The sequence below is a fragment of the Schistocerca piceifrons genome, chromosome 1 (assembly GCF_021461385.2).
Source record: "Schistocerca piceifrons isolate TAMUIC-IGC-003096 chromosome 1, iqSchPice1.1, whole genome shotgun sequence".
Lineage (NCBI taxonomy): Eukaryota > Metazoa > Arthropoda > Insecta > Orthoptera > Acrididae > Schistocerca > Schistocerca piceifrons.
In genome coordinates, this window is record NC_060138.1 from 729,686,831 (window position 1) to 729,696,522 (window position 9,692).

Genomic DNA, 9,692 nt, shown 5'->3' on the forward strand with positions numbered 1-9,692 from the left:
GCAGATTCCACTGCAGACAGCGATCGCCAGAGTCCTCCCCAGCCTGTGACCCTCAGCACCGCCACCAGCCACCTCACCACACTCACCACAAGAATAATGTGTGCAGTGATAGTGAACAAGTGCAACACAAAAGATAAAGAGCTTTCTCTTCTCGCATCAAATAGTGAAGTATAGTAGTATAAAGTGTTTCTTCCTAGTGGAATCAGTGACACAAAGTGCTCCTTAGTGGAAAGTGCCAACTACTCATTATTATTAGATATTTTGATTTCCTTTACTTTGTGCCTATAAAATTCTATTGATTACTCACACTATCCTTTCTGCTTCTCTTATGTAATATGACAAAATTTTCTCTCTTCTTCAATTAGGTATATTCTGTAGTATATGTAAAAAAAAAAAGTTTCTTCCACTTCTGCTCCACCTATCATGGTGACGGTCCTTCATACTGTCCCACTAAACAGTGTAACTAGAGGAAGAGATCAAACCAGGATACACAATGTGCCTGTGTCATCACAAGTGCATCACATACAGAAACATAAACTCAAATCAATGCAACGATGCCAAATATAAACTGTTATGCCTGTCCTGCAATGTCTACCCCCCTCAAAAAAAAGACGACAAATGGCCATGTAAAAGGGTTTAAGGAACAAACAATAAGAGAAAAACGAAAACATATAAAATGACAATAATGTTAACCATCACTAGGATAATAGATTAATAGAATAAAATGTCTTTTTTTTAAATGTATCGTTGTTAAAATATTTAAATAAATATATATGGTTACAAAAAAAAAAATTCCCGGCGGGGTCAGGGATTTTCTCTGCCTCGTGATGGCTGGGTGTTGTGTGCTGTCCTTAGGTTAGTTAGGTTTAAGTAATTCTAAGTTCTAGGAGACTGATGACCATAGATGTTAAGTCCCATAGTGCTCAGAGCCATTTGAACCTTTAATTTGGTAAATACGTTGCATTTGCCTTGTCTTTTTAAACCACCAAAGTCTGTGTTGGTGTTGTCTCCACAAAATGCCACACATTTATTTTTCTCAGGATCAAACATTTCGACAGTATTCATACAAAATCTTGAAATTTCGTCAGATGTTTCATTAGGTAGGGGGGCACTCACGTTCAAAAGTTTGGTCTGAATTCTCTGATTAATATCGAAAAACTGAACAACAAACGGAAATATTTTAGTGGCCTTATGATTGCTGGCATCACTGGATATCCCGTAGAAAGAAGACTTTTTGATGTATTCAAGGCTTTCCTTTACACTTTGTGGACCAATAACTCCTTTCACTAAGGCTGACACTTTAGTTCTTGCTGAACTAAACTTTTTTGCAATGGCAGAATCATCAAACATAATGCTGGTAAGCTTATTAGTAAAATCACTAGATCTATAAGTTTGGTGATGTTTTACCGTGTGGTAGGCTAATGTAAGCTCGGCTGCTCGAACTTTCCTCTCTTCACTTGACTGATGTTTCACAAAATAATTTTGTAGAGTTTTACTGCAGCTCGGTGCACTGTATCTGTTAATGTGTTTCTTTGGCCTGATGTGATCGACTATGTCGGAACGTCCACCATGACTTAAACTACTACAACAGTTACATACGTAACACTCTGCTTCGTAATCAAAACGACATTTCTTAATGAAATTCCATTCCTTGGAACAACAGTCACTGAACTTGCAGGCACGTTTCGGCATTGCGTTTCACAGTACTGCAGCAATAATACCACTAATATGAGAAAAAACTATTGCAGTTTGTCTGACAAAACATCAACTACTACACTGTTCTGACAATGAGTGTGTGAGTAAGTGGCGCGACAATCGGACGGTTTCATAGCTCTGTTAACAATAATACAACTTACTACTTGTTGGCCAAAGTACCGCTCAAAGTAAGTTATTGCCTGAGTGTATCAATACTGATGTTGTGATTACTAGTATGGGACAATGGAGGTTTTAGACAAATAAGCTAAAATATATTAATTTCTTGTATTGTATTTCCTTTAATATAGCGAAATCCCAAAAATTTGAGAAGGTTTCACGAAATGTATTTAAAAACTGAATTCCGGGACTTTTGAGCGTCGCGAAACAAATTTTCGGGACACCGGCACACAGTGATGAAAACCGGGACAATCCCGGTTTTCCGGGACGTTTGGTCACCCTAGGCTAGCACCATCTATAGGGAAATTCCAGTTTCACACTTCTACACCTGGTAGTTCTTAAAAAGAGTCAGGGGAGGGGGGAGGAAGGAAACCATCTCCTATTTGGTTACGATAGGAAAAATACGCTGACTGCAGCATGGACTGCACTCAAATTTTCTACTACATAGAGGCCTTCTGTTTTGCCAACTTTATAGGCTCGAAAGTAGACGATGCAATTATTAATACCCCTCCCCGGATATTGTCAAAGTTTCCTTTAGCTTGCACGAAGTCCAAGCCGTTAGGGAAAGCTGTTGTGAAAACGCTACCGTGGGAACCGAGAAACTGCGACAGTTGGCGGAGTGGATATATTTGGGCACAGTTCTAAGAAATGGATCGGTGAGGAGAGCTACGGCGTGGCGCCTGCCGACAAAGGCAAACTGCGCAGCGGCGGTGCGCAAACAGCAGTGTGTCGCGCCCAGCGTCTTCCTAGAAGCGACAGCAAAGCGCAGACCGATAACGGGCTGCGTGTGTGTGTGTGTGTGTGTGTGTGTGTGGGGGGGGGGGGGGGGTGCGCGCGTGTGTGTGTGTGTGTGGGGGGGGGGGGGGGGGGGCGCTGCAGCTGCCGTGCGAAGACCAGAGGCGGCAACCCAGTCAACGAAGACCAGAAAAGTCGTGTAGCAAAGCAACATACTTTTGTACAGTACTAAGGGGGAGTGTCATGAACAACATACTAAAAGTCCTGAACGGTGGGATGTCAGCGTGAGAAAATGTATTCCAATACACTATTAAACTACATTAAATTTTCTACAAAAAAATCTACTATTCATTTTATCTCTAGCACTAATAGTTGCTTTGTTGCAGGAGATGGAAAAATCTCACAGATAATTAAAAATAGTGCTTTAATGGCATAAAATTTACGTTCATTGTTAAATGATGTGGATTAAGAACAAATATTAAATGTGTGTACCACATATTCATTGTTAAATGATGTGGATTAAGAACAAATATTAAATGTGTGTACCACATATAAGTGCAGAAGAACCGTATTAAGGGGAGAATTGTGTTCTGGGGATGTTGTTGTTGTGGTCTTCAGTCCAAAGACTGGTTTGATGCAGCTCCCTGTGGTACTCTATCATATGCAAGCCTCTTCATCTCCGAGTAACTACTGCAACCTACATCCTTGTGAATCTGGACTTTAATTCCTAATCCAAATTTTTCTTTGGTTTCCTTTACTGCTTGTTCAGTGTACAGATTGAACAACATCGGGGATAGGCTACAACCCTGTCTCATTCCCTTCTCAACCACTGCTCTTGGTCTCCACCTACGATTTTTACCCTCCACGCTTCGCTCCAGTATTAAATTGGTGATCACTTGATGCCTCAGAACGCGTTCTACCAACCGATCCCTTCTTCTAATCAAGTTGTGCCACAAATTGCTCTTCTCCCCAATTCTATTCAGCACCTCCCCATTAGTTACGTGATCTACCCACCTAATCTTCAGCATTCTTCTGTAGAAGCACATTTCGAAAGCTTCTATTCTCTTCTTGTCTAAACTATTTATCGTCCATGTTTCACATCCACACATGGCTACACGCCATACAATACTTTCAGAAAACACTTCCTGACACTTAAATCTGTACTCGATGTTTACAAATTTCTCTTCTTCAGAAACGCTTTCCTTATCATCCCAGTCTACATTTTATATCGTCTCTACTTCGACCATCCTCAGTTATTTTGCTGCCCAAATAGAAAACTCACCTACTACTTTGTGTGTCTCATTTCCTAATCTAATTCCCTCAGCATCACACGATTTAATTCGACTACATTCCATTATCGTCGTTTTGCTTTTGTTGATGTTCACATTACATCCTCCTTTCAAGACACTGTCCATTCCGTTCAACTGTTCTTCCAAGTCCTTTGCTGTCTCTGACAGAATTACTATGTCATCGGCAAACCTCAAGGTTTATATCTCTTCTCCCTGGACTTTAATTCCTAATCCAAATTTTTCTTTGGTTTCCTTTACTGCTTGTTCAGTGTACAGATTGAACAACATCGGGGATAGGCTACAACCCTGTCTCATTCCCTTCTCAACCACTGCTTCCCTTTCATGCCCCTCGACTCTTATAAATGCCTTTTGGTTTCTGTGCAAATCAAATGGTTCAAATGACTGAGCACTATGGGACTTAACTGCTGTGGTCATCAGTCCCCTAGAACTTAGAACTACTTAAACCTAACTAACCTAAGGACAACATACACATCCATGCCCGAGGCAGGATTCGAATCTACGACCGTAGCGGTCGCGCGGTTCCAGACTGTAGCGCCTAGAACCGCTCGGCCACTTCGGCCGGCTCTGTGCAAATCGTAAATAGCCTTCCGCTCCCTGTATTTTACCCAGCCACCTGCAGAATTTGAAAGAGAGTATTCCAGTCATTATCGTCAAAAGCTTTCTCTAAGTTTACAGATGCTAGAAACGTAGGTTTGCCTTTCCTTAACCCATCTTCTAAGATAAGTCGTAGGGCCAGTATTGCCTCGCATGTTCCAAACTGATCTTCCCCGAGGTTTGCTTCTACCAGTCTTTCCATTCCTCTGTAAAGAATTCGTGTTAGTATATTGCAACCGTGACTCGTTAAACTGATAGTTCGGTAATTTTCACACCTGTCAGCACCTGCTTTCTTTGGAACTGGAATTATTATATTTTTCTTGAAGTTTGAGGTATTTCGTCCGTCTCATACAGCTTGCCCACCAGGTGGAAGAGTTTTGTCATAGCTGGCCCTCTGAGGGCTATCAGTAGCTCTAAAGGAATGTTGTCTACTCCCGGTGCCCTATTTCGGCTTCGGTCCTTCAGTATTCTGTCAAATTCTTGATGCAGTATCATATCTCCCATCTCATCTTCATCTACGTCCTCTTCCATTTCCGTAATATTACCGTCAAGTACATTGCCCTTGTATAGATCCTCTATAGACTCATTCCACCTTTCGGTTTTCCCTTTTTTGCTTAGGACTGGTTTACCATCTGAGCTCTTGATGTATATACAGGTGGTTATCTTTTCTCCACAGGTCTATTTAATTTTTCTGTAGGCGGCATCTATTTTACTCCTAGTGATATATGCTTCTACATCCTTACATTTGTCCTCTAGCCATTCCCGCTTAGGCGTTTTGCACTTTCTGTCGATCTCATTTTTGAGACGTTTTTATTCCTTTTCGCCTGCTTCTTATACTTTCTCCTTTCATCAATTAAATTCAATATCCCTTGTGTTAACCAAGGATTTTTCACTAGCCCTCGTCTTTCTTACCTACTTGATCCTCTGCTGCCTTCACTATTTCATCTCTGAAAGCTACCCATTCTTCTTCTACTGCATTATTTTCCTTTGTTCTTGTCAGTGCTCCCTCTGAAACTCTCTACAACCTTTAGTTCTTTCAATTTATCCAGGTCCCATCTGCTTAAATCCCTACCTTTCTGCGTTTTCTCCAGTTTTAATGTACAGTTAATAACCAATAAATTGTGATCAGAGTCTTACATCTGCCCCTGGAAATGTCTTACAATTTAAAACATGGTTCCTAAATCTTTGTCTTAACATTATATAATCAGACTGAAACCTTCTGGTGTCTCTTGCACGTATATAACCTTCTTTCATTATTCTTAAAATAAGTTTATGCTCTGTGCAAAATTCATTCCTAACCCCAGTCCATATTCACCTACTACTTTTCTTTCTCTTCCTTTTCCTACGATCGAATTCAGTCCCCCGTGACTACTAAATTTTCGTCTCGTTTAACCATTTGAATACTTTATCTCATCACACATTTCATCAATTTCTTAATCGTCTGCGGAGCTGGTTGGCATATACACTTGTACTGGGGTGGTAGGCGTGGACTTCGCGTCTATCTTGGCTACAATAATGCGTTCATTACGTTGTTGTCGTAGCTTATCCGCGTTCCTACTTTTTTATTCATTATGAAACCTACTCCTGCATTACCCCTATTTGATTTTGTATTTGTAACTGTATTCACCTGACCAGAAGTCTTATTCCTCCTGTCACCGAACTTCACTAATTCCCACTATATCTAACTTTAACCTATCCATTTCCCTTTTTAAATTTTCTAACTTACCTGCCCAATTAAGGGAGCTGACATTCCACGCTCCGATCCGTAAAATGACAGTTTTTTTCTCCTGATAACGACGTCTTCCCGAGTAGTGCCTGCCTGGAGATCTGAATATTTTACCCAAGAGGACACTATCATCATATGACCATTCAGTAATGCTGCATGCCTTCGGAAAAATTTACAGCTGTAGTTTGCTCTTGCTTTCATCCGTTCGCAGAATCAGCACAGCAATGCTGTTTTGCTTGATGTTAAAATGCGTGATCAGTCAGTCATCCAGACTGCTGCCCTTGAAACTACTGGAAAGGCTGCTACCCCTCTTCAGGAACCACACGTTTGTCTGGCCTCTCAACAGCTACCCCTCCGTTGTGGCCGCACCTACCGTACGACTGTCTGCATCGCTGAGGGACGCAAGCCTCCCCACCATCGGCAAGGTCCATGATTCGTGGGATGTGGGGTGTAACAGGGAGGGGGGTGGGTTGCAACAGGGTGGAAAAGTGGGGATGGAGGTTAGAAGTGTGAGGGAAGGTAGATCGCCGGAATGGGGTCGTGCACTTGCCTCCTTCATAGTTCTACAAAGTGAAGAGCGAGCAGGCCAATTCCCCGATCTCTCCACTATGTCATAAAAAGCAACAACAGGTTGTCTCACAAAGCTATACCGACCCTTCTGCAGATCTCCTTATGAATCAGTGGCGAGTAATTATGCAGGCATGCCAGGAAGTGTTTATTTTTCACTAAGTGTAAAATGGTTCAAATGGCTCTGAGCACTATGGGACTTCACATCTGGAGTCATCAATCCCCTAGAACTTAGAACTACTTAAACCTAACTAACCTAAGGACATCACACACATCCATGCCCGAGGCAGGATTCGAACCTGTGACGTAGCGGTCGCGCGGATCCAGACTGAAGCGCCTTCACAAAGTGCATTAACGCTACATACAGATATGAGATGCTAATAATACAAACGCAAGAAAGTATGTAGAAAGATTCTACGTAAATCTCTGCACACTGTTCACTGCCTCGGGGTACCTGACACTATTCTGTACGGCAGCTGTAGTGTTCTTCCGGGTAAGGCGAACAGTTAATGTTGCTCGCTTTTGAGTTTACAGGTAGCTCTGTGAATTCCTTCCGGTTTGTTGATAAGTGAACCGGACGCGACATACTAGGGAGATGCAGCCTGTTTGTAAACTGAAAAGTGAGCAGCGCTCATTGTGGAGAAAGTCGCCTTACCTGGAAGAACACTATAGCTGCCGTACAGGATAGTGTCAGTTACCCCTGAGGCAGTGTAGAACAGTGTGCAGAGATTTACGTAGAATCTTTCTATATGCTTTCTTGCGTTTGTATTTTTAGCAACTCATATCTGTATCCCATGTAATGTTAACGTAATTTGCGAAAAATAAACATCCCCGGGCATGTCTGCACAATTAGTCGCTAGTGATTCATAATGGGAGATCCAGAAGGGTCAGTATAACTTTGTGAGATATCCTTTTGTTGCTTTTATGGAGTAGTGTGGTCGCTCTTCACTTTGTAGAACTATGAAGGAGGCAAGAGCATGACCACAGTGGCGTGCGGACATTTGCCACGATTTTACCTGCTCCGAAGGGTTGGGTCCCTTGCCTCTCCCTCCTCCTCCTCCTCATCGCTTACTGAGCCTTTCCGCTGGTTTACGTAACATAGAACCATAATCTCTTTGGATTTTCCGCCACATTTCTAGACAGAGTTTCGTTGTGGAAACGATTAAATGCATCTCGCATTGAAATCCGCAGCAAATTTGGAACCTCAGTAAAACTTCGCCAGTCTTGGAGATTTTGCGTTCGTCTAAATTATACGTGCCTTTTTCGGTGCTCCTGCAGCAGCTTTCTGTCGTGTTTTGTGTACCAGGGGGATCAGTTCCGTCTCTTATTAATTTATTTGGTATGAATCTCTCGAGTGCTGTTGATACTATTTCTTTGAACTTAAGCCATATATGGTCTTCACTCACATAGTTTGGAAGGATTGGAGACTGTCTCTGAGAAAGACGTCAAACGAATTTTTAGTTGCTTTTATAAATAGGTATATTTTGCGTTTAGTTTTGGTGAATTTCTTTGTTACGGAATTGACTGTAATCCTTGTACCCGTCGTGATGCTCAGGCTAAAATGTCAAGTGTGTTTTCGTAACCATTTACAATTTGAATGGCCTCATGAACTAATTGTTCAAAATAATTTTAAAAAAGCATTTAGAACAATTACGGAAGTTGTTTTCTATCTACAATAGGGTCTGAAAATGTCTTTTTGTCAACATACTGAAAGTAGATTGAAGTCACTGCCAACTATAATTGTATGAGTAGGGTATCTATTTGTGATAAGACTCAAGTTTTCTTTGAACTGTTCAGCAACTGTTTCATCTGAGACCGGGGGTCGGTAAAAGGAGCCAGTTATTAATTTATTCTGGTTGTCGAATATTAGCTCTACCCACACCAAGTCACAGGAACTATCTGCTTCAGTGTCGCTTCTGAGCTGGAACACACATTACATTGTTTTTCCTTAAGTTGTGCTCCTTGTTTCTGTTGTAGTGCAGATAATTACAATTACGGCTTTTCCCTCCAAAACATAGGATGCTTTCTCTGTGACCCTGTAAATACCAGAGCTAAACAATGTAGAACAACAACGTACGTTACAAGCATAGCATTCTGTATTACTTCATTTCCTTGTTTCTAACATTTTGAAATTGTACGTCGACTTTAGATGACATATCAATCATAGATGTTCGTATCTCTATTTAGTGACCGTATTTTCAGTCATGTTTTGAACATTGTCCTGCTACACTTTATTAACTAATGTTTCGCCGCAAGGGATATCGCATTTTAGAGAGTAAATTAATATGGAGTATCTCGTTCTTCTTTTCAAACATTCACATAGCCATTTCTTCTTTCCTTATTGTCTTTTGGGCATGCAGTTGTAGTAATTAAAGTAGGCACAAATGCAGTGATAAAAAACAAATGATTAGCGTACATTCGCATTCTCTTTACGTCGTTCCTTTCTTGTTGCTCCCATGGCGATGGACTGTTTCTATCGCAATCAGTAAGCGTGAAAGGAAGCTACTGTACAGACAGATGGATCCATATTTATACTTGGCAGAACTAATTACATACTGACATAATCGTCGGTATTGCTTTCGTTTCCCAAAAGTTATAAATATTTCGATTTCGAGAAAGAAGCTCTGTATTTGGCCAAGATGTCGAAGATGAAGGTCCCTTACGTACTGGTTGTATCGAGTAAGATTTGGAGACGGTGGATTGAAAGCGGACAGAAGTAGTGTCCCTCACCTGAGGGATCGCTACCTGGCGAAGGGGCAAGTGTGACAAATGTCCGGCATGGCAAATGTCCGGCGTGGCAAATGTCCGGCATTCGAACACAGTCTGGAACCAACCTTCCCTCACACTTCTAACCTCCACCCTGTCTTTCTAACCTGTTACACCCCCAG